This window comes from Panthera leo, chromosome B1 (assembly GCF_018350215.1).
Source record: "Panthera leo isolate Ple1 chromosome B1, P.leo_Ple1_pat1.1, whole genome shotgun sequence".
Lineage (NCBI taxonomy): Eukaryota > Metazoa > Chordata > Mammalia > Carnivora > Felidae > Panthera > Panthera leo.
The window spans coordinates 127,845,537-127,871,994 of NC_056682.1; the positions used below are offsets into that span (position 1 = coordinate 127,845,537).

Consider the following 26,458-nt stretch of genomic DNA (forward strand, 5'->3'; position numbering starts at 1 on the left):
CCCAGAGAAAAGTAAAATACTTTGGAATCCATGATTTACATTTCCATATTTGAAAAAGACATTTTTGACGTATCTTTTAAGAATATAAAAAGAAAGATATTCTAGCAACATTACTCTTCACAAATGCTAAGATGTACCTGACAATCTATTTTTGACATATTCTTTAGAAGTTAGTTCATAAAATTAATAGAATGCTTCACCAGTCTTCACTGTAAAATACTTTTCTAAAATACATTACACACACACACACACACACACACACACTACATAAAATGTAGCTTTTCTCTGCTTTTTCACCTACTTGTCAAACATAATTTATCAAAAGATAAAATACAAACTACTGCAAAGATGACACATTTTAGAAACTAGTCACAAATTATATCAACAAAGTGATTGCCCTTGATGTTTTAGAGGAGAAAGAATAGCCTAGTTGTTTCTATTTTAGTCTTCTATTCATCTATTTTACTGGAATTTTAAACTGGCAGAAGAATGAAATCCTTAGAGAATAAGTGTTTTGTAATAAATAAATTTATAATTGTAGGAGCAAAATAACCAAATTCTTTAATGACTGCAGCTGGCAGGAAACCAATTCCTAACTGGCTTAATAATCCGTAGGTTTGTTGTGGCATTGGTGTGTAAGGGTGGACAGGAGCATTTTTTTTTTTCAAATAATTTGCCTTATAAAAGTTCCATATACCTAAACCCCATGATTCAAAATTAACACTGTTTTACAATAGCTCTACTGAAAGAATTTATGGAGCTCTCAAATTATAAATTGTCTTAATGTATTAAAAATTTATGCAGTAATATAAATACACTGGTCTAGGAAACAGTTGTATTCTGTGCATTAAAAATAACAAAAACAAACAAACAAACAAAAACAACTCTCAGTATCACCTACCCATCATCTATATCAGAATCGTCTGGTACAAACCCCAGGCTTCTCAACCAACTGCAGGAATGGGGCTCAGAACCCTGATGTGCAGTGAATTTTGAGAATCACTTTGAGTTGCAATTTCCTTATCTGTTAAATCATTCTCATGATTAACATTTTATGGCCTGTATATTTTGTATGATACTCTAAACACTTTTCCGGACTTCCTGCACATATCTAGCAAAAAATGTAATTGATTTTGTACAAATGGAACTTCAAAAGCAGGACAATGAAAACTCAAGTAGGATAGAAACCCAAGATTCTAGATGATGGAAAATTTGGAAGTTCTATTGAATGGTAGAGCATTAAGAACTTCATTTAGCCTTTTACCAAGATATTAACTATTGTTCTTCTCTAAAGGTGTGAAATTCAAAAACTAATTCAATTAAAATTATCCTCTCCACATTCAGGAGTTCCAGAATCACTTGTTCAAATGTATGTCCATGATTCCCATTTCTGACCAACAGGAATTAGCATCAGACCTATTTTTATTATTTTTCAATGTGCGGAACTCCACAACCTTCACTGCTGATAATTATAATACTGTCTGTGGACGTGGCAACAAAATACACTGTTCTTGCTGACATATGATATGTTTCACTTGAGCTTTCTTCTCTGACTCTTGTGAAGAAAGCATTTAATTAATTGCAGACAAGGATAATCAACAGCATTTTTCATCAGTGACGTTGCACTGATAAACCATTCTACCACTTAGAACAGTTATTACTCTGAAGAATAGGTTATAAGACACAGAGGGCTAAACCATTTGAGTTCAGTCCTTTATTTATCAAAAATTTAACTACTCATGGCACATTTTCTATTTAAGGAAAGAAATAATCTGAAATTTCTTAAAATATAATCAAAAGCCATTTGTGCTGCTTCTCTGACATCAAGAAATATCTACTCAAACAATGAGGGAACACATGATATCATGAATTAAAGGTCACTTGAATAAGCCGTTAATTACAGATTTTTGAAAACAATCTCTACATGTAGATATGATATGGTAACATAAAATATGGAAGACAGTTATGTGACTTAATTGTCAAAGAAAGGAAAACGTCAAGGATTTCTTACGCCGTTTGGTTCTTAAAATGTCTTTCACAAAAACATTAAGTACTCAGTCCACTGACACCCAGTGCACACTTATTTCCTAGGCTTGAAGCAAGACATTGAACATGTAAAATAAATGTTTACCTTTCTATAGATTCCAATGGAGGGGGAGAGGATGATATGTAAACAAATATACTAAATGTAATATGCAGATAGCTAAAGGTTGTATGAAGTGATGCAAGGATAATCAAGAAAGAAGCAACTAGTTGGTGGGTAAGACTGTGTCAGGAAGGCAACAAGTAAGGCCATCCATGTCTGTATCAAGGGACATATCAAACAGGTACATCTATCAAGTGACGTATCATCAAGTCCATATCAAGCAACTCAACTGATGATGAGCTATGAAACCCTACTGAAGCTCTGACAACATTTCTTCACAATATTTCACCCCTACCTACTCCCAACCCCCTCATCACAAGTGCAGTATTACTCAAAGTTTGGTCTTGTCTTTGATTCTGTGGATGGATAAAAACTTACATTTATTATCAATTTTTATCAATTTACTATTAGCGCTGTTTGAAACTTGCAATTTTTCATGTTCCTTTTCTTTTTAAGTAACAAATTAACATTAGTATATGATAATGATGTTTGTTTCCTTTTATATTTGCAGATTGTCTTGTTAGTCTCACAGTGCGTATTGCATGTTTTCAAGCAAGAATATTTTGGGACTGTTATTTTTTGACAATTAGACTTTAAAAGGCATATGGTTTATGGCTCAAATATGTGTTTATTCACTCAGTTTATTCAACAGATATATACTGAATGTCTGTTCTTTGGCAAATACCGTTCTTGGCATATGGAATAGAGAGTTACATGTGACATTTTAAGGTCCTTAACTTTGTGCAAATTACACAATAGTACTAGTAGGAAGGAAAAAGACAATAAACAAGAAAATATATAAATAACTAAAATCATTTTAAAAATAATAAAAGATAATAAAAGATAAGAGTGAAATAAAAATGAGTTCTGGGAGACTATATTGCTGTTTTTTTTCAGTGAAGGTGAAATGGCAAAGGAAAAATTTAATTTGAGACCTACCATATGGAGATCTGAGGCAGGAGGTTATATCTAAAAAGAGGAAAAGAGCCAGCTTTACTTTTTGGAGAAATATAAAGATAGCTAGGATGGCTAGAGCCTGACAAATAAGTGAGAAAATTATGAGGTGAAATTAGAATCTGGGAAGAAGCCAGATCACACTGGGCTTATGGTCCATGGTAATGAGCACAGATTTTATAATAAATTCAATGAATAATGTGTCATTTCTTTAATACCAAAGCAGATACATACTTAACTCCTGAAGAATTTGTTAAATTCAGTGGCAATTTATTTGTCATGTGTTTTCTATCAATCTGCATTACTAAAAAACTGGGCTTATTAAGTAAATATTTATTGCACATTATCAAAGCAAATATAATAAAATAATTATTTTATAAGACTATAATACATTATCATATGTTTAAGTTGATGTTGTATAACTTGTTATTGAAGTGAAGAGCAAATAGTATATTATAAATTTTTAGTAAGTGAAAATTTATCTTAATACCATTACTTTCATTATATATCATTTTTATGCTAATACATAATGTGTTTAGTACAAATGGAATGCTGTTTAGAACTTTTTCATAATTTTGTTTATATCCAATTCTTCATTATCAGTGTGCTATTGGCCTCTGGGAACAGGGAATTGTGGGTTGAATGTGCAGCATAATCACTGAACCACAAAAACGCTCTCAAGGTAAGTTTCCAACAGCCAGAAAAACATACAGCATCCTATTTTTGTTCTGTATATCAAGTAGGCCAAAGAATACAACTGTAGACTCAACAGAGACACAACATATTCTATCTAGACAAAATTTTACAGGTCACTTCTGTAAAAGGGAATCTGATACAAGAATCAGACATGTATGTCTAAAGGCAGTATTTCACGCATATATTTATGAACTGGGGAAGTTACACAGCCAAAGATACTTATTGACAACTGGAAGAGTATAATTAAATTTCACACTCTTCCTTCCTGTAATCTTCCATATATTTTCTTTAATCTGAATTTTTGTTTATTTTGCTTACGAATGGTAAACAAACTTTGTGTTCTATTACGTCAATAGCCTAGTCCAAAACATCCATATGTCGGACCATCAGAACATTATCTGAGAAATTAAAGATTGTGACAGGGTTTCTTTCACACTGGAGAAAAAGAAGTGACTACATAAATATCACAGCAAGGGCAGAACTTCTTAAAAAGAACCAGTTGGAGCCATAGGATGCTATGGATATAATTCCAGGGACTACAGAACCATCCAACCTGTCAGGAAAGCATGCATCTCATTCTTGATTTAATCAATCAGATATTTTATATAGTTTAATCCTTCTACATTGATTTAATACAAAGAAAATGTTGTTAAGTTAGTAAAATGCTTGAAAACCACTGAATAATGAATTGATTAATAAAGAGAACATGAAAGAAAAATCAATTGGGGGATATCAAATAAACATGGGGGTTCCCGGAAGGGAGCTAAACCAGTTAGACAATAAAACAATGCTGTTGAGGTGGAATTAAACTGAGATATTGTGATGAGCTGCTGCATTCATGTTTGGTGGTACAGGTTGAGGTAAGATTTCTTAGTTGCTTCAGGTTATTACTATTATCTTCTCAGTGTCCTGTGGTGCCCTCGTCACTGGTGAACTTTCTCTTTTTCCATGCCAAATAACAGTGTGATCTCTTTACATTTGATGGAGTACCTGTTCCTAAATACCAGTGGATACTATACCCTGTCTAATATCCATAAATATTTTTTAAAAATCAATCGAGTATGGTTTATGTATTTCTTATTTGTAATAATATGTCATTGCTATGAATGTGCTTCTGCTTGTGACTGCAAAGTCCAGTGGGGAAATGTCTGAAGAAATCAAGCCCTTGACACATGATCTGCATGAGTTATCTGTCCATAAAGGATGTCTGTTTTGAGGAAATTTTGTTATTGTTCCAGATGGCAGTACTGTCATCTTGGCCACACCACATGTAGCACATTCAGGAATTATTCACTGTGTCTGGTGGCCTGGAAATGATTCTGCTATTGAAAAGACTGTAACAAAGTGTCAGCATATGCCAAGCTATTCAGCACTGTCCTCCAAAAGAACTTATTTTCCCATGGGAAGTTACCAAGTAGTTTTGGTCAACAACACAAATTTCTTTTACCAGACTTTTAAAAAAATATCTTAAATGTGTTGTTCTTTTGCTTGGCTCAGAGTCAAACTAGGTTTATGTCAAAAGGCAGTTATGACTGTTACTGTAAAATACTGGTAGTCTGATATTTTATTTTTGAATTTAAATAATTTGTGAATAGAAATGTGAAACAACTGGTCAACATTATTTGTCTTATTAATGGCAAAGATCTCAGAAACAAGTATATACTAGCCTTATACTAACCATCTTATATATGTTCTCTTATCATTTGAACTGACAGACTGAGACTTTACTAATAAGCTTATGGAGCTGAGAGAAGAGGAATCCTTTCTACTACAATGAAGGTCAAAGATCTTTGTTATATTATGTCCAGAGTGTAATGATTTCAGAGTATCCTAGCTATGCTGACTGACTTCAAAAGTCTTCCTTTCATGCTGACCTAACAATAGCAAATCCATTAGAAACATCCACTCTAAAGTCCTTTAACATTGAATTTCCACCTACACTTCTCAACACATCATCAAAGCCATCAAATGAAGACATGTTTTTTCCTAGCAAAGTTACAATGGTGAAAGTGAAAATATCCACTATATACTCCATATAAAGATAGGCTCTCAACCAAGTGCCTACTCTATTGGTTAAAAGCTAATGTGGAATTCAGAATAAGGGCTAAAGAGTGAGGTTTAGGAGAGAAGGCTATTGTGATTTAATCTTGGTTGGCACAATTTCTGTTATCACTTATTGAGGTCTAGTTTGGTCATTTTAAGTGCCTTAATTGATAAACTGGAGGAGAAGGACAGGGATTTTCACAGGCTGCTGGATTAGGCAGATGTATGAAAAGTGATTATTCTTAAAATTCATAGGGACTGTAGTAGAATATAGTTGAATGTAGAGAGAAGGCTCAAAAGGGACAGTGCAAGAACATTCTTGAAAGAGTGAAGTTTAAAAGACAATGATCTCAACATGAGTAAATGATGAGGGTGGAGGAAAAATGTAGAAATGCACATGTTGGCAGAAAATAAAGGTCCACATGAAGAGATAAATGAAATTTCATAAGACAGGAAAACTCTAAGATACTGAATAACACATATTTCCAAGAGCTATCTAAGATTTACTATTTTAAGCAAAACCCTTAAAAAAGTTACTTAGCATTAATCAGTTAATTTGATAGACAAAATGGGTAAGTATTGACAGAAGAGCCAGTAGAAGGTAATTACTGGTAAATAACGAATGGAGATTTTTAAAAAAAATTGTTGTGCACTTCTCAATCTGTCTCAAGTGGCAGGAGTCTGCAGCTGTCAATGATTTTTCTACCAAAGCAGCATTTAGGGCACTGAGTTTTCAGGATTTAAAAGAAAATGAATCAAGGATTTATTTACTTGAAGTTTCTATCTAAATAATTACATTTTAGGATACCTAAAATTACATCAGGACATTTAGCTTATAAAAAATGAACCCACAACAACCTGAATTTATGCTGATTAAGGTGTTTTCTAGGAGACAGTTTATCAAGCTGCAAAGTAGCAGAAACTGTCACTTTCCATCTGACAATGGAAATAGGAGAACATGCTTGGAGTTATAATTGGTGATGGCACAGGAAGCTCTGGGAAGCTCAAAATGCTTTACAAATAGTAATTCATGTCATACTGCTTTTACAGTGGATTTCTAGCACATCATAAGGAAGAACACAGGGAGATGCTGACTAATATGTTTCACGTCACAACACAACTATTAAAGGTCAAACACAAGGACCAGTGCACTTTGTGTAACTGATTATGTCCAAAAGAATTGTACAGAAGGATACTGATGTCATAAATTAGCATTTATGCTAATAAAAAATAGAATAATAATAGAATTTTTATATGAAATTCTTGGTGTAAAAATTACCTCCGCCCCAACTTTTTGAGCACAGCTGTTACTAGAATACTTTTTTTAATCCTTAATTAATTTTCCCCATAGATGCCTTACATTTGTTAATTAATTTGCACAATACACTCCTGATTTTTGGGGGGAACAAAGTATGAGGTAAATGTACTGTGTAATTAGAGTGGAGATTGCAGATTATAGTTTTGCTATGATTGAAATTATTGTCAAAAATGTTGGAAAACTTCTGCAATGCATTTTGAAAGATTTAAATGCTCAGGTTACCAATTGGGCAAAGAAAAATTGCACCGAAGCCCTGTAGGACAGTTCTGCCAGTCTACAAGTCATTCTTTTAGTATTTATTGAATACTTATTATGGACCAGGGATTAGTTTAACTCTAGAGACACAATAAGAAAAATATAAAAAGTACCCATCTGGTAGGACCTTTTATCCTAGTAGGAGTCAGACAGCACATAAGTAAATAAATATGCAAAAAACATCACTACAGAAAATGATGAGATGGGAAGTAAATAAAGAGCTTGATGACGCTGGAAGTAATTGGGGAGGCCATCTGCAATGTTGCAATAAGCTGGAAAGGTAACATTTGGCTTGATACAAGAAGAATCAGAACAAGGATGAGAGTAGGCTGATTAGAAGCCTCTTATATAATATGATTTCTCTAGTGTTTGCTTTCATTTCCTCCTATAATACATTATTTGTTGAGCATATATTTTGTGTAGTTAGGGAAGGATTAAGTGCCAGGAATATTGTCAACATGGAGTTGTAATGAAGCCAGGAGATGCTTACAGTTTAAAAAGGAAGACAAAAACTTAAAGCAATGACAATAAAGATAGCCATTATTTAGATTAAGACCTTACTAGGTACTATGACGACTATGACTAACCTAAGCTAGTGGTCGGGGCACCTAGGTGGCTTAGTCAGTTAAGCGTCTGACTTTGGCTCAGGTCATGATCTCATGTCTCATGGGTTCGAGCCTTGCATTGGGCTCTGTGTTGACAGCTCAGAGCCTGGGGCCTGCTTTGGACTCCTTCTCTCTCTGCCCCACCCCTGCCCTCACTCTGTCTATCTCTCTCTGTGTTTCAAAAATTAAAAAAAAAAAAACAAAACATTAAAAACAATTTTTTAACCAGTCTACTGATCAATGAGCACAAATGAGAAAAAATGTTAGAAAAAAAGGAAGACCGGTTTGGTAGATAGAATTCCAAAATGGCTCCCCAAGTTTCCCTCCTCCTAGTGCACATGACCTGCTTAATCAATCCACAGGACTGTGTACTTGGCAGATTTTACTCCTGTGCTTGGGTTAGGTTATATGACAAAACTGACTTAAAATGAATAAAAAGATTATCTGGATGGGCCTGATGCAATGATAAAAAACTTTAAAGAGCAGAGTGTTGTTTTTGTTTTTTTGTTTACTTCCAGTTTGTCACAAAAGAAGTCTAGGATTCTGTGACACACTGTTGTTTGTTTCAAAATGGAGGGACCACAATTCAAGGAATGTGGATGGGCTCTACAAGCTGAGTGGCTTCCAGCAGACAGTGAGCAGTGACCCCAGTTCTATAACCACAAGGAACTGAACTTTGTCAATAACAAGAATGAACTTAGAAGTCTATAGAAGTTCTGCAGACAAGAACTCAGCCTGACTGACACTTTAATTTTGGCCTTTTGATACCCTGAACAGAGAACCCAGTTACTCTCTGTATGAGGTTGAAATACAGAACTATGAACTAATACATGGGTGTTGTTTAAGCTGTTATATTTGTAACCAGAATTTGTTATCAGAAACAGAAAACTAATACGGTGGTGGATAGTAATGATAAACCCTGCTCAATTAAAATTGGGTAGGGTCTATTTTTCATAATCTAGGCTTTTTTTTTTTGGCTTGAAATAGGAGTGATAAGTAAGAAAACATATATTTACTTAGACTTAAAATGCTCGCTACTCTCATAAATTAATTAACTCTACAGTAAACAACAATTTATTTCTTTAAATGCCTGCATTCCTCATCTACTCCTTGCCTGACACATTGTCCTAGACCAGTAGCTTTTTAAAGAAGTCACTGTAGAAATTAATCATGATGAGCACTGAGCAATGTATAGAATTGTTGAATCACTCCATTGTATACCTGAAACCAATATAACACTGTATGTTAACTATACTGGAATTAAAATTGAAAAATTAATAAAATTTAAAAATTAAATAAATATGAAGAGTAAAAAAATGAAGTCATGTACTTTGTACATGTACAATGAAGTCATTATACTTTGCACATTTTCTGATATATTGAACATAAGAAAAAATTTTATTCATGGTTGTTTTTCATTTGATAAATATTTAGTATTATCAACTAATTCCTAGGTACTATATAAGGCTAAAAGGAAATAGCAGTCAAAATAGGAAGAAATAGGAACAAAATGATGTCCCTACCCTCTTGGAAATTACATAATTATTGACAGATGAACGAATAACACATGGGTAAGTGAACTAATCAATTTCCACACACGTTCAAGTCTTTAATTGGAATTTTTAGAATTTAGCAGTTCATCGACGAATTTGGGGAGAAAAGGTGAAAAATTGCTGACAGTTTATAGCTGATCTCCCAGATTTTGCCCACTCTCACTGTCTTTATAGGCAACATTTACTTTGAAATGCCATCAAATCTATCATTGCAACAGTACAACTGCTTTATTTCTGGCTTCTAAGTACTTTCACAAATCATAATCTAAAACTTTAATCCAAGCTCTAAGTACAAAATAGGAAATAAAATTAAACCACTTTTAAAATTCTATACATGGACCAATATCTTGGTAAAGCACTGTATTGTAGAAAATAAATTGATATTAACAAGGAGAAAATGGCCCTTAGCAAAATTTTTAGGTAGGCACAACATCTATTTATTGTCTTTTTTCCTTCCATCCAACTCTACATCAGCTTTGAATGTAAATTTTAAGGTTGACTTCTGAGTTCTGCTACTTGTTAACTCTCTACCCAGCCTGAAAATCAGGTCCAGTCAGTCCAAGTATATGGTCTCTGCTCTGGGGAGAGTCCACTGTCCCTCTCCCACATGTCTGAGCACCTGCCCTGGGCTGAGAACAGGCTGCTCCTGGGCCTCAGGAACCCTCACCTGATCAAGAGTCAGAGGCTTAATAACTGAACCAACCAGATGCCCCCAGATTGGAACTTTGGATTAATTCTTTAAAATAAGAGAATACAGCGATGCCTGGGTTACTCATTCAGTTGAGCTTCTGACCTTCGGTTTCATCTCAGGTCATGATCTCATGGCTCCTGGGGTTGAGCCCCACGTCTGGCTCCACACTGACAGTGCGTGGCCTGCTCGGGATTCTATCTCTTGCTCTCTCTCTGACCCTCCCCAACTTGTGTGTATGCCCACCCCCCCCCTCCGCCAACTCTCTCTCTCAAAATCACTAAACTTAAAAAAAACAAAACAATAAAATAACAGAATACATATGAGAAGTTAATCATCTCTATACATAAACCTAACTCTGCACTCTACAAAATGTTGAAGAAAGCTTATCTTTTTAGATGACTTCTCCAATTTATCTGGTAAGATGTTCATGAGATGAAAAATTTTGTTTCTTAATAATGATGTCCTTTAATTTAAAATTTAGTAGAAAAACCTTCAGTCCAATGGTATAGTATTATTTACGTACATTAGCAGTATGATTGTTACTGAGACTCTTTATAACTATTATTTTTGAACTGATTCTTCCGGTAAAAAAAAAAAAGAGTATTCAGAAATGCAAGAGCAACACAGCTTTATTTTTTTTTTTTTCCTTTAATTCTTCCATAAGGTGCATTTATTATTAGTATGTATTGCTTCAAGCAAATAGATATTTACACTTCATGCTCTGAGCAAAGAATTTAACTTTGGACATATTGCTTATTAAAAATTGCAAGATCAAACCTAATGGTGAGAAGGGGGTCTGGGAAGGAAGGTAGGGAGCTGTGGAAAACAGTGGCCTTACATAAAACTGAAGATATAAGAATTCAGAAGTCAACAAGATGACAAGGATAGGAATGAAAATAGGATCCCAGAAAATACTGCATGTTAATATGTGATGAAAAAAGCAAGGAAGAATCAAATATGTTGCTTAGTTCTGAGCCTGGATCTCTTTGAGGATCTAACTGCCATCAGAAGAAATCAGCAACATGAAATGGAGGTGGAGATTACCAAGGAAGGATCTGTGGAGGAAAATGTAACTTGGGGAAAGACTTCTACATCTTTCCAGTAATAGTTTTAAAGTATAATTTTTAGTTGAGGTTTTCCCTAGTGATATTTAAAGCTATGTGGTTTTTTTTTTTTTTTGAGTAAACGAGAAACAATGTGAGACAAGATTTGACCTTACAAAATGTATACTATCAGTATATAATGAGTAAAAATAATCATTTTACCTTTTCTGCATTTAAAGCAAAAAAAGCAATTAACTTTATGTAATTTCTTCCACTATATTCATCTCTAGGATTATAAAAATTTCCAATAAAAAATTCCTTCCAGTATAAAAAAAGGTGTATTCTGCTTGTGAAGATATCAATCAATTTTAAGCAAAAAAAAAAAAAAAAAAAAAGTCTTAAACTCTATAATAAAATCGTAACAATAAGAACAGTTATTTTTCAACTTCCATTAACTGACCACTTTTATTTGGTTTATATTCCTAAGGCCATTATGTTAAAGTTTAGATATTTGTAACATGGCTTTTGTTTTATTGTAGTAAAGAGAAGTACAATATTAATAATAGATTTTTGAACAGCTGGAATTAGTAAAACATGTCACATGCTGATTCATAAAACAACAAAGGGAACAACAGAAAACAATGAGAAGTTACTGAACCTATTAGTATAATGTATATACTCTTACAGGGCATATAAATACTTATAACTTTAGCAATAAAAATAATAAATTGGTTAATCAATATTTTTATCTGATGTAGATAGCTATTCTAGAAGGCAAAAATAGGAGTCACATACTTCTTTCTCTCTCCTATACTGTGCTTTTAAAGAATAGTTTTATATGTAAAGAGACATACAGAGGAAGAAACTTATTTGACAAGTGGAACATGGTTCATTAAGTCAGTCATCTTTCACTACAATGAATAGGACATTCATTTGTCATTCTGTCACTAAGTAGCTATAAGACATAGTTTCATAATGTTGGATTTGGGACATAAAAAAAAAATCTTAGAGTTAATTCTGTATGGTTAGAGTTTCAAAATGGCTACTTACAAAGAATAGCTTAAAAGTGGAAATAATGGACATGCCAAAACTTTTATTGAATGAACCTAGCTTGATGAGTAAAATTCATGTTTGAAATTGTTATCTGTTAAGCCAGATGTAGCATACACCAAAAAAATTTTTTTTTTGTTTTTTGTCAAAATGGGCAGTCCAAGCAAGTGCTAATCTGAAAACACAGTTTCTCCGGGTGCCTGGGTAGCTCAGTCGGTTAAGATCTCACCATTCTCGAGTTCCAGTCCTGCGTTCAGCTCTGTGCTGACAGCTTGGAGCCTGAAGCCTGCTTCAGATTCTGTGCCTCCCTTTCTCTCTGCCCGTCCCCTGCTCATGCTCTGTCTCTCTCTCTCTCTCTCAAAAATAAATAAACATTAAAAAAACTGATAAAACCGAGTTTTTCTTAATGCAAAAGAGGGTAAAAAAAGACATTATTCCATAAACTTTCAATCCTTGGTCTTATTTTTTTTATTTACATAATTATTGATATTAATTTTGAAAATATACTTCATTTAGGAAATACATTAAAGCCCATTTTACTCCCATGTTCTTATTTGTAAATATGTGCTATTGTGTAATCAGTTTTACTTACTTGATAAAAAGGAATTTAATCTTAAAATACACACACACACGCACATACACACACACACACACACACACACACACACACACACACACACTTATGTCCAGAAACTGACATGCTCTCAACATGTATCATTACATTAGCTGTTTTCACTAGGGCATGAGAATATCACTCCATGTTTCTCAGGTATAGGTGAACAAAATTTTTAATTGTTCTCTCAACAGGTATCTCTGCTTTTGCTCTAACAAGTCTTCCATTGGGCTAAATGCCCTGTGGGTAATGAGGAAATGCAGCATATTAATATAATTATTTTGTTGTTATTTAAATGGTGTCAATTACTACCAGTTTTCTACCCTTAAATCTATTTTCTTGCATGTTTTGGTGTATGGCCACTCAAAGTCTACATCCTTGACATTCTGTTGACTAGGTATAACCATATAAATAATTTTCATGCCATATTATTTATTTCATGGCATTAAAATTTGGTGAGAAAAAAATGCAAATAGACATGTTAGAAAGTAATAATATAAACAAATATATGAAAACTAAATATTGTTTTAACAGAGTGAAAAGAGGGATTTAAACTTCTTATGGATTGGGAAAGGTATATGTAGAAGATAGAGGTAAATAATTTTCAAGAAAGGAAATAGCTCTTATTCATTCATTTATCTACTTATTCAACAGGAATTTATCAAGCATTTATTGTTGCTAGAGTTTCTTGAAACTTGAGAAATAATAAGTTATGCTGCAATTGCTGACAGAAATGCAAGGTTTTGAAAAATATGAAAAAAAAACTCACACAGTATTGAGGGTTCAGCTAAGACTATAAAAAACATATATATTGTACAAAACTCTGTTGTGCAAATATTGCTAATATAGAATGTTAAATGATTGGAATAAAAATCATTGGAATGTGGAGTTCATTTTCAATGTTGACATAATGAGTTAAATGATTTTCTTTTCTTCTGACATTAATCCAGGAAAGTTTTGTATCAAGTCTAGACTTCTTCATTTACAGCTCCAGTGTTGTTGTGCCACAGACAGCAGCTGGAGTCTGAGAGAAACATGATAAATGTATGTTTTGAATGGTGTATAGGAGTATAATAATGTGGACCCTTTCAGCCTTGGGATGGACAGACAGAGAGAAAGTTTGTTTTCTCTTCATGGCAAAGATAATCATATTCTATGTGATCTATGGTATAGAAAAGTACTACAAAGTACCATAGGGTTTTTGAGGGTAGTATATGGTGATTATGGGAGCCTGTTGCTATAAGTAGACTAGGCAGAACTGAACCCACCCAAGAACAGAAAGATGCTTTTCCAATACTGAGGAGAGCTGCATGGAGATGAACAGTAGTGGGCACTTTGGCCGGAGACTAGAACTTGTACCAGTGGAAGCAGAAAGTAGTGGAGGAAAAGGACCTCTTGGTTTATGGGTAACAGGAGTGTATGTGTGTGTGTGTGTGTGTGTGTGTGCAAAAAAAGTGGTAGGAAAACACTAATGGTGTGACTTTGGGAAAAATCTCTAAGACCATATTTAGCACAATGAAAGAAGTTTAACACCCCAGAAAGGCCAACAGAGTTTGGACAAGACATATCTCAGCAACAGTCATGGTGAATTAAAAACTCCTCCATTCTCCAGGTACCATATAAAGCCCCACTGAAAATCTTACATACCTAGACAGAGGGAAAGAACCCATAAAGTATTTATGAGATGGAATTTCCAACAACCTGTGGCCAGTAGAAGTAGAGCTAGATTTATCTTTATTTTATGAAAAATAAAATAGAATATTTCTTGTTCCCAAATGGTGTTATAAACCAAATTCAGACTCTTGTTGATATAGACAAGTAATTTTGTTCAATGTGATATTTTTTTGTAGATAAATCTTTCTTAAACTTTTCTATACTGTCTTAAACACCATAAATACACACACACAACACAATACAACACAAGTTCCCTTTTACATAAGATTCATTCATTATGAAATCAATGAATGAAATTTGCCTATTATTGTACCTGCACTAAATATTTTAATAGTATTTTTCATGCAACTTAAAGATGTGAACAAATGCCTGGTTCTTCCCCAACTACACAGATCTCATTGATCTAAATAATTATCACTCTTTATAAATCCTTACACAAAAGGACTCCATATCTTCAGGAATCGATTCCTTGCAAAAAATTTTAGGTGACCCCAGGAGCCTTTCTGAATTATTTTCCAAAGACAGTACTCATTTTGTGATCCATTCTTCTTTTGTAAATGACCATTACAAAGTCTGTGCATTTTTGCACACACTTTTCTCTGTAGGTGAGAACTTTAGGTCTCACCTTAATAGCTATTTATCTGGCAATTTTATGTGCTCCTGTGACCTATGAGAGAAAGCTTAAATTACGAACTTGGCCTTAGTTCTAGTTATTCTACTGATTCACTAGAAAGTTTGGACAAATGTTGTAAGTGCTACTCAACAAAACTTTTCTGTCATTGACTAAAATACAGATATATTAATGTTTGATGTGCACCTATTGCATATTAAATAATACCTAAAGAATTATCGCTTAATCATATTTTTAGATACTTAAATAATACCTGATTATATAGAAGGAAAAGCTAATTAAAGTAAACTGCAGACTATACATATAATTGTAAATAATTTTCTAACACTAAATAAGAAATATATAACTATGATGAAATATAAACTGAACCCTCTCACCAGTTTACTATGTATTTTTGGATGAATTGTATTTATCTTTATCTCATTCCTTCAATTTGTTTAATGGAAACATTTCTTGGTGAAATAGTAGTGGATAGATTACTAGGTTATCTTTATTCCTGCAACCATCGAGAGACAAAACATACATTCTCAAAAGTAAGTGTTTTGAACTGCTGATTTTTCACGTAAACTATTCTAGCTGGTTTACTATATTTTAGGTCTTCCAGTAATCCACAAATATACCCTGCGTTTAACTATGACATCACATAAAAAGATCATGAAGTGTGATCTGATATCATTAAAGACATCTATTACTTCAGCAACAGAATTTTCTGCAAATTTAAAATATGTCAACAGAAATTAAAAACTAACTTGACTATTAAATTACCCAGTCATCTGCCTCTCCTCTCCCACCTTTTGACTTTCCTGTGCATAAATGCACACATCAGTAGTGAATAAATATTTGCTACAGATATTCATCTGTAGATGAAATACTTGTAATGCCTTCGACAAAGCCACTGCATGAATTTTCAAAAGAAAACTTAGTCCCGCAAGTCTCTGGAGCTCCAGAAATTAATAGCTCAAGGGGTATTTTGAACAAATACCATCAGTTGAAGGAAGTAATGTGCTCTTCAGTTATTGTGGGTCTCAATTCAACAGCTCCACATTTCAACCTTTTCAACTGGTCACTGTCACCTACCAGCTGTTTGCTATATTGTAATAAAATAACTGACCTGTTTGGATCACTTGAGAATTCAGATTTACTTTTTTAAAAATTTCCCAAAAGTAGCTAGTTCACTCAGAGGAACATACTGAAATACGTGGGTAGGAGATGAACAAGATATTGTAAGATACAATCTGCATTTTTAAAATACTGATAATTAATGTCTAGAAGCTTGGAAGTTTATGTACAAACATTGCAAATAAAACCATATTTATATCACTGAATCTTGTCTGTGTTTACTACCAAAATTAGCTGTTAGTATTTATGAAAAATGTGCAACTATCACCAAAATGTAAATGTTACAAATATGAAGTTTTATAAGTAACAAAGTATCTGAAATAAAACATATTACTATATGAATATTATACAGATGTATAATCACTTTGGAATACAACATAGGTTAGTAAAACTTTTTTCAATATATATATAAATAGCACCAATGTATATTATATAGATTTACTCAAGTAATTTTGTAATGTGTCTAAGAAAACATGTCAAATATATACAGATTGCTAGAAAAATAAATCATCTCTTAATACTCATAATAAAAAATAACCATGAATCAAGAAGAAAAGTATAAATTACTGTAAAATGTAAATACTGAATTCTATACCTGTCTCAAAGTCTTGGATTTTTGCTACATAGAAAAGATCATCTTGCTTCTTTTTAGAAGCCAATCATATACAGTATAATAGTGTTAAGTAGGGTGGAGACTATAATGGCTTGGTAATATCAAAGAAAACAGAAGTCCTTCTTAGACTGAAATAAAAGTTGCTTATTAAACCATGGGAAAAGGTGGAGAATAGAGAATGGAGTTGAGCAGAAAGGTAAATGAGAATGATGTAAGTAGCTAGAAGCTGGAAATGTGGAGTACACAGGAGGATATCAGAAACAAGACAAAAAAAATTAAATAATTGAAAGTACTTTTTTTTTTAACAGGAACTGTTTTTGCTATATTTTAGCCAAGCCAACCCTTTACTTGCTCTTGACAATTGCTTCCCCCCAACTCCCTCCCCACATGGTCTCAAACTTCCTTTTTTTGAAATAGTGTGGTCCAGAAAGAATGCTGTTCCAACTGTTCTAACCTCCCAAGTCAGAGTGGACTCCACACCTGCCAGAAGAGGAACTAGTCTATGAAAATGTAAGTGTTAAGGAAAGATGTATCTGCCGATGTCTCCCATTTGATAGGTAGATTACAGTACTTAAGATATTGTCTAACTTGTCATCCCATCCTTGTGTCATCCCAACACAAAGTCAGAAACACTTGTTTTCCCCCTTCCTTGATTTCTATCAACCATTTTCAACTCAACGCTTGGCACAGGTGGCATGGAGGTGATAGAGGAGGTTATTATAACTCTCTTTACCTTGAGAAGTAAAATCTAGTGCATTAGTTTTTTGGGGCTGCCATACCACACTGGGTGGCTTAACCAACAAAAATATATTGTCTCACAGTTCTGGTGGGCAGAAAACCAAGATCAAAATGTCAACATGTTTGGGTGTCTTCCAAAGCCACCTTCTAAATGCTTCCTCATATGCTCTTTATTCTGAGTTGGCACATTTTTTTTTTAATTTTTTAACATTTATTTATTTTTGAGACAGAGAGAGAGAACATGAACAGGGGAGGGTCAGAGGAAGAGGGAGACATAGAATCCGAAACAGGCTCCAGGCTCTGAGCTGTCAGCACAGAGCCTGATGCAGGGCTCGAACCCACAGACCACGAGATCATGACCTGAGCTGAAGTCGGAAGCTTAACCAACTGAGCCACCCAGGCGCCCCCTGAGTTGGCACATTCTTGATGTTTTTCTAGGTGTCCAAATTTTCTTATAAGGACCACTAGTCAGATTCCATTAAGGGCCTACCCTAACAGCATCATTTAAACTTAATTACCTCTTTAAAGTCTCTATTTATAAAGACAGTCACAGTCTGAGATACTGGGAGTTAAGACTTTAACATATAAATGAGGGGAGGCACAATTTAACTCAATACCTAGATGCCCTGATACCAGATGGTGTTAGGATGACTTTTTCCCCCCTTTCCCTGGTGCTTTTGGTTCTATTTTTGGTGGAGCCTAACTTCTACTCTATGTTTATATTTTATTGTAGTCCTTTCACCTGCTGTGCTTATACTCACTTTTTAAGGTATATACTAGTAGTTACTGTTACAAACACATGCCTTGACCTAAATCTAAACATGTCAATCCATCTGCTGATTAAAGACATGGTATGGTTAAATGGTGGCAGCCATTTTAATTGTAATCTAATATTACTTTATCATCATGAAAAACTGGTAGAAGTAGAAGCTACAGGAGACGACTGTTTAGTCAAATCTCAGTGAAGAGATTACATCGACTCATAGAACAATAGAGAAAATACCTGCCTACTGGTTCCTCAGTTGCCTGTATACTATTCCTGTGACTCTGTTCTTTCCCTAAAGTAAAGCATTGGGGATTCTCTAGTAAATAACAACTAATTTCCTACAAGAGTATAAGTGTGTGTACAATTAGTATTTTTATGATATAACTAATTAATGTTTTTATATATCTTAAATATATTAAAAGAAGCATTATAAATTGAAGGTATTTTTAAACAAATTAATTTAAGTGTATGAAACAATATTATCTCTAAAAAGTATACATATTTCTGACACTAAATAAAAGTAAACTCATTATAATACTTAAACAATATTGAAAACATTGCAATGCAAAAACTAAAAGTTTGGCAAAATCTAAAATTCCTAAAGATAATGATGGTTAAGTTTATAGTAAAGCCATTCAGATTTCTTCAATGATTATAAAAACATATGTATACAGAAATATATAGCTACACATGTATACATGTATATATGTATATATGTATATATAAATATGCACAAATCTATATTTGTGCATATTTATATAAAATATATACAATGTGCACATAAATATAAAATCATATTCATGCAGAAATATATAATTACACATGTATACATGAATGTATGCATATTATATACGCATATGTGTGTGTATGTGCGTGTGAGTATGCCTTTCACAACTGTGAAAATAATGGCAATGGCCAACAATTATTAACAATTATCACCAGGTACTGAACTATATTCTTTATATACATTAAATCTTTTAATATTTAAAACACTATTATAAATTAAATCCCATTTTTCTTCCTATATCCATTTTGGATTAATCATGAATAAAACAAATTAAATGATGATAATAATGGTTAATTTGATTTACCTGTTTATTATTTTAATAAGAAAGTATATCAAAAAGATAAACATTATGAGAACTCCTAATCAAGAATCCATAATTACTCATTTCAAGCAATATTTATTCTATTTCTAACATATTGGGAATCTATAAAAATCAAACCTTTTTGTTCTATTCTTTTGTGGAACTCTACTACAAACTCAAATCAAATGATTCTGGTGTAATTCCAAATCCCAGTAGCACTCTTCATTAAATTAAATTCTTAAGTGGTAATGACACAGACCCACCACCCTGGTTACCCATTAATTACGCCCCAGGAATTTTTCCAGATGTGGACATATGACTTAACCCAAGCCATTCCAAGTCCTCTGATATGTATTTTCCAAAATGGCGTTGAAGAAGTAGTTGGATTTTACATAGTTTTACTATGCAATTCTAAATATGCTCATCCACTGTTTCCATTTCTCATGTCACACGGAGAAAGCCTGTCTCCAGCAGGAGCAAATAAGGTCCATACACATGTGGCATAGAAGCAATAAATTTGGTAAGACAGAGAAGAAGGGATGGAGAGAGAGCTATATAGAGGAAGCAAAGAAGGAAAGAGTAGCAGGACAATGAAAGAGTAAGGGAAAGAAAAGGAGAGAACTGAAGGCCTGATTTGTATCTCTAGATTAAGTCAGGCCTAAAACCAGTTGCATGATGAAAAGTGTTTAACAATAAGCTGACCTTAAAGAAAACAAAACAAACAAAAGTCTGACGTGAAGATTTGTTTATTTCTGTAGTATTAATACTTCCACCAAGTTTTATTTCAAGCTGTTTATATTACATCAAGGAATGCACAATTGAGAGGAAATGAAGATTAGTATATCACCATTTCCATCATTCACAAACAACACCAGGTGTACATTACCAAAAGAGGATAGATAATAGTAAAATCTAGTACAATAAGCAGAAAGCGATGAGATTTGGTTTATCAACTTGTCCTTTGACAACAGATATGAAGATAATAAAATCTTCCCTAAAAACACTTATTTGCCTTACATATACTTGAATGTACCAACACACATGAAACTAACAATGTACAATAGGTAGAAATTACTAGATTGTTTTTTTATAAATGAATGTGACATACCTTAGAGATACTGTGGGTTTAGTTCTAGACAACAAGAATAAAAGAAATATCAAAATAAAGCAAATCATAAAATTTTCTGGCTTCCTAGTACATGTAAAAGTTATCTTTACACCATACTATAGTCTGTTTAAGTGTAGTCATAACATAATCTTTAAAATTTTACATACCTTAATTAAAAAATACTTTTTACTGTCGCTCACTCGATTGAGTGTCTGGCTCTTGATCTTGGCTCAAGTCATGATCTCACAGTTCATGGACTGAGCCCCGCTTTGGCCTTTGTGCTGACAGCATGGAGCCTGCTTGTTTTCTCTCTCTCTGCCCCTCTCCCACTCGTGTTCTCTCTCAGAATAAGTAAACTTAAAAAAAAAATAATACTTTATTATAAAAATCGCTAACCATCATCTGAGCTATCAGTGAGTTGTAATCTTTTTGCTGGTAGAGGGTCTTTCCTTGATGTTGATGGCTTATGTCCGATCACAGTGGCAGCTGCTGTAGGTTGAGGTCGTGGTGGCAACTTCTTAAAATAAGACAATAATGAAGTTGGTCATATTGATTGACTCGTCCTAACACAAATGATTTCTCTATACAATGTAATACTGTTTGAAAGCATTTTACCCACTGTAGAACTTCTTTCAAAATTGGAGTAAATCCTCTCAAACCCTGCCACTACTTTATCAACTCAGTTTATTAATCTTCTAAATTCTTTGTTGTCATTTCAACAATCTTCACAGTATCTTCACCAGGAATGGATTCCATCTTAAGAGACCACTTTTTTTCTTTCTTTGCTCATCCATAAGAAGTAAATCTTCATCTGTTAAAGTTGTATCATGAGATTACAGCAGTTCAGTCACCTCTTCAGGCCCTACTTCTGACTCGAGTTCTCTTGCTATTTCTACCACACCTGTGGTTACTTCCCCCCTTCAAGTACTGAACTCCTCATGGATGCATGAGGGTTTGAATCACCTTCTCCCAAATTTCTGTTTATGTTGATATTTTGACCTCTTTCCATAAATCATGAATGTTCTTAATGGCATCTAGAATGTTGAATCCTTTCCAGAATGTTTTCAATGTATTTTGCTCAGACCATCAGAAGAATCATTACCTATGGCAGCTATAGCCTTATGAAGTACATTTCTTAAACAATAAGACTTGATAGTCAAATTATTCCTCGATCCACTGGCTACAGAATGTATGTTATGTTAGTAGTCAATAACAATTACATTCATCTCACTGTACCTCTCCATCAGAGCTCTTGAGTGACCAGATGCATCGTCAATGATCAGGCATATTTTGAAAGGAATCTTTTTTTTTTTTTTTTCCTGAATAGTAGGTCTCAATAGTGGACTTAAAACTTTTATTATACCATGCTGTAAAGAGATGTGCTGTCATCCATCCAGACCTTGCCATTTCATATATACAGTATAGGCAAAGTAGGCTTAGCATAATTCCTAAGGGTCCTAGGATTTTCTGAATGGTAAATGAGCACTGGCTTCAACTTAAAGTCAATAGCTACATTAGCCCCTAACAAGAGAGTCAGTCTGTCTTTTGAAGCTTTAAAGCAAAGCACTGACTTCTCTCTAGTTATTAAAGTTTTAGATGGCATCTTCTCCCAATAGAAGGCTTTTTTCCTCCTCACTGAAAATGTGTTGCCACCTTCATTAATGACCTTAGTTAGATCTTCTGGATAACTTGTTGCAGCTTCTACATCATCACTTCTGATTCACCTTGCACTTTAATGTTATGGAGACTGCTTCTTTCTTTAAACCTCGTGAACCAAATTCTGCTAGCGTCAAACTTTTCTTCTGCAGCTTCCTCACTTCTTTTCTCCTTCACAGAATCAAAAAGACTTAGGGTCTTGCACTGGATTAGACTTTGCCTTAAGAGAATGTTGTGGCTGGTTTGATCTAAAACTTGTCCATATCACAATTAAGGCTGTTTCACTTGCTTATCATTCATGTGCTTACTGGAATAGTGCTTTTAATTTCCTTTCAGATCTTTTCCTCTGCATTTACAACTTGGCTAACTGAGAAAAGCAAGTGATATCTTGCCTATCTCACTTTCAACATTCCTTCCTCACTAACATTAATAATTTCTAGCTTTTGATATAAAATGAAGAGACATGTGACCCTTCCTTTCCCTTGAACACTTAGAGGCCAGTGTAGGGTTATGAACTGGCCTAATTTGAATATTGTTGTGTCTCAGCCAATAGGGAGGCCCAAGGAGAGGGAGAGAGATGGGGGAATAGCCAATTGGTAGAGCAGCCAATGGTACACACAACATGTACCATTAAGTTCACCATCTTACATGGGTGTGGTTCACGGTGCTGCAAAACAATTACAATAGTAAATCAAAGATCCCTGATCATAACAAATATAATTATAATAAAAAAATTTTTGAAATATTGGGAGAATTACCAAAATGTGACACAGAGACACAAAGTGAGCACATGCTGTTGGGAAAAATGGCACTAACAGACTCGATGCAGGGTTGCCACAAACTTTCAATTTATAAAAAATGCAATATCCACTAAGTGCAATAAAATTAAGTGCAATAAAATGAGGTATACCTGTACTAGTACATTTTAATTTAGAAAAAAAGATATTTGAAATGCAATTCTTTCATTTACTATTTCACTGCCCTTTTTCGTAAAATACAGAGAATTTTATTCTATCCCATTCCATAAAATAAACATTCCTTGGGTAATCACACTTCATGACAATGGGCTAAATATGGGATAGAACACATCCTACTATAAATTTCATATGAATAAACTTATCAGTATAGCCATGTTTAGAATAATATAGTTATATTAGAAACACAGAGATCTTAAGTAAAAGACATATCTTTATGTTATTGAAAACAAGCCATTTAATATTTTAAAGTAATGTGATTTTATTTTTCAAAGGATTAGAAAGGAAAAGAAAAAACAAAAGGACAATATTAGAGAGACAGGAAGATGTGACCCAACTCATGTAGAAGTTGTTGAAGTGTGGCATGGAGGTCTGACCAAGGACAAAACCATGGCAGATATTTGCCATTCTATGAGCATGAGTGAATGAAGGAGCCATGGAGAAATGCCAGGAGCAGAAGAGCTAGAGGCTGAAATTTTGCACTTTGACCTGGTTGTGTCTACCTCATGCTCAGCAAAAAATTAGGCAAGGTACCAAGGGAAGAGACAGCAACAGCATCATTAGAAAGGGAAAAGGTTATCTATTCAAGACCCTAACAAAACTAAAGTCTCAGCTATGAGCCAAGTAGTAGGAGCATAATACATATATTTAGCAAAATATTTCATTCTTTAAACTGGTCATGGATTGACAGATGACAAAAAAAAAGATAGGGTAACAATGAGAACAATTTAAAGGTGTTTTAATATTTTAAATAGTGAAAAAGAGATCATGGAGAGTCTTTAGGATGGTTTCTGGGAAGTGGCATTGTGTACTAAAGAGGGCTATCACTGAGGACAAATTATCTGCTTGGGATTCAGGACTTATCACTGAGGACATAAGAAACTATATGTCTCAGTTTCCTCATCTTTTAATAGGACTGGTAATAGTGCCTACATCTTGGGTTATTGTGATGATCGAATACATGTAAGACACGCAATAAACGTAGTTATCTTTATTTCAAGGAGATGCTGCAAGTGATATAACACAAATACAGAAGATTGTACAGACTACTCTAAATCATTATATGCAAACAATTTGGAAAACCTAGAAGAAATGGATAAATTTCTAAAAACATATATCCTACCAGGACTGAATCATGATGAGATAGAAAATCTGAACAGATTGTTACTAGTAATAAGATGGAATCAGTAACCAAAACCTCCTAACGGACAAAGGTGAAGGATCAAACAACATTACTGATAAATTCTACCATACAATCAAATAATTAATACCAATCAATCTCAAGCTCTTCCAAAAAATAGAAGAGAAGGAAATTCATCCAAACTCATTTTATAAAGTCAGCAATACTCTGAAAACAACCATGGACAAGGATGCCATAAGAAAAGAAAAATTATAGGCCAATATCCCTGATTAACACAGATGCAAAAGTCTTCAACAGAATGTTAGCAAACCAAATTCAATACATTAAAAGGATCATATACCATGATCAAGTAGGATTTATTCCAAGCATGCAAATCAGTCAACATGATATAACACATTAACAAAATGAAGGATAAAAATCATATAATCATCTCCAAAGATGCAGAAAAAGAATTTGGCATAATTCAAAATCTATTTATGGTAAAAACTATCAACAGAGTGGATACAGAGGAAATGTGCTTCAACAAAATAAAGGCCATATATGACAAGCCCACTGCTAACATTATACTCAATGGTGAAAAGCTGAAAGCTTTTCCTCTAGGATCAGGAACAAGACAGGGATACCCACTCTTGCCACTTTAATTCAGCATAGTATTGGAATTCCTAGCCAGAGAAAGTGGCAGAAAAAAATAAAGGCATCCAAATTAGAAAGGAACATTTAAATTGTCACTTTTTGCAGATGACATGATTCTATACAGAGAAAACCCTAAAGACTAAATCAATAAACTGTTAGAACTAATAAATTCAATAAAGTTGCAAGATATAAAATCAATATGCAAAAAAATTATTGTTTCTAATAAACTCTTAGCAAGGGAATTTAAGAAAACAATCGCACTCATAATTATATTAAAAAGAATAAAATATCTAGGAATGAATCTAATCAAGGAAATGAAAGACCTGTATATTGAAAACCATAAGATATTAATGATAAAAATTAAAGAAGACAGAAACAAATGGAAAGACAGTCCATGCTCATGGATTAGAATATTTAATACAATTAAAATGTCTATATGACCCTGGGGCACCAGGGTGGCTCAGTCAGTTAAGCCTTTGACTTTGGCTCAGGTCATGATCTCATGGTCTGTGAGTTTGAGCCTTGCTTTCGGCTCTGTGCTGACAGCTCAGAGCCTGGAAACTGCTTCAGATTCTGTGTCTCCCTCTCTCTCTCTCTGGTCCTCCCCCACTCATGCTCTGTCTCTCCCTCTCTCTCAAAGATAAATAAACACTAAATTTTTTTTTAAATGTCTATATTACCCAAAGCAATATACAGAATCAATGCAATCCCTATCAAAATTTCAATGTTGTTTTTCACAGAAATAGAACAAAGATTTATATGGAACCATAAAAGACCCCAAATAGCCAAAAGAATTTTGAGAAAGAAGAACAAAGCTGGAGACATAATAGTCTCTGATTCCAAACTATATTACAAAGTTATCATAATTAAAACAGCCTTAAGTCTGTGGTATGAGGTATGAGGTTATCATACCTCAAAACAGATATTGAGGTAAAGGCAGACAACTCGATGAGTAGAATAGAATGGAGACCTCAGAAATAAACCCACACATATATGCAGGATTAATTTAGGACTACAGAGCCAAGAATATATAATGGAGAGAGGACAGTCTCTTCAATAAATGGTGCTGGGAAAATTAGTCACATGCAAAAGAATGAAACTAGACCACTAGCATATACCATTCACAAAATTAACTAAAAATGGATTAAAAACTTGAATGTAAAACCTGAAATAATAAAAGTCCTTAAAGAAAACAGAGGTAGACATAGATCTTAGCAATGCTATTTTTGCCTCTGATACCAAAAGGAAAAGCAACAAAAGCAAAAATAAACAAGTGGGACTATATATCAAAGAAGCTACTGCACAGCAAAGGAAACCATCAACAAAATTTTATAGTATATAGTGATACCC

General features: G+C 33.7%; 1 protein-coding gene and 1 long non-coding RNA gene across 4 annotated transcripts in view; one reads left to right on the forward strand and one right to left on the reverse strand.

Moving 5' to 3' along the window:
* Positions 1-8,879, forward strand: part of LOC122218041 — a 66,044-nt gene extending 57,165 nt beyond the window's left edge. The window contains exons 3-5 of one of the 2 annotated variants that reach the window (XR_006201817.1): positions 3,704-3,782; positions 5,512-5,575; positions 8,536-8,879. This is a non-coding gene — a long non-coding RNA (uncharacterized LOC122218041). The remainder of the gene's footprint in view (positions 1-3,703; positions 3,783-5,511; positions 5,576-8,535) is intronic. The other variant, XR_006201819.1, reaches the window with a different exon arrangement.
* GRID2 (glutamate ionotropic receptor delta type subunit 2) overlaps positions 1-26,458 on the reverse strand; it is a 1,444,174-nt gene that overhangs the window by 876,225 nt on the left and 541,491 nt on the right. The gene's annotated exons all lie outside the window — the stretch shown is intronic.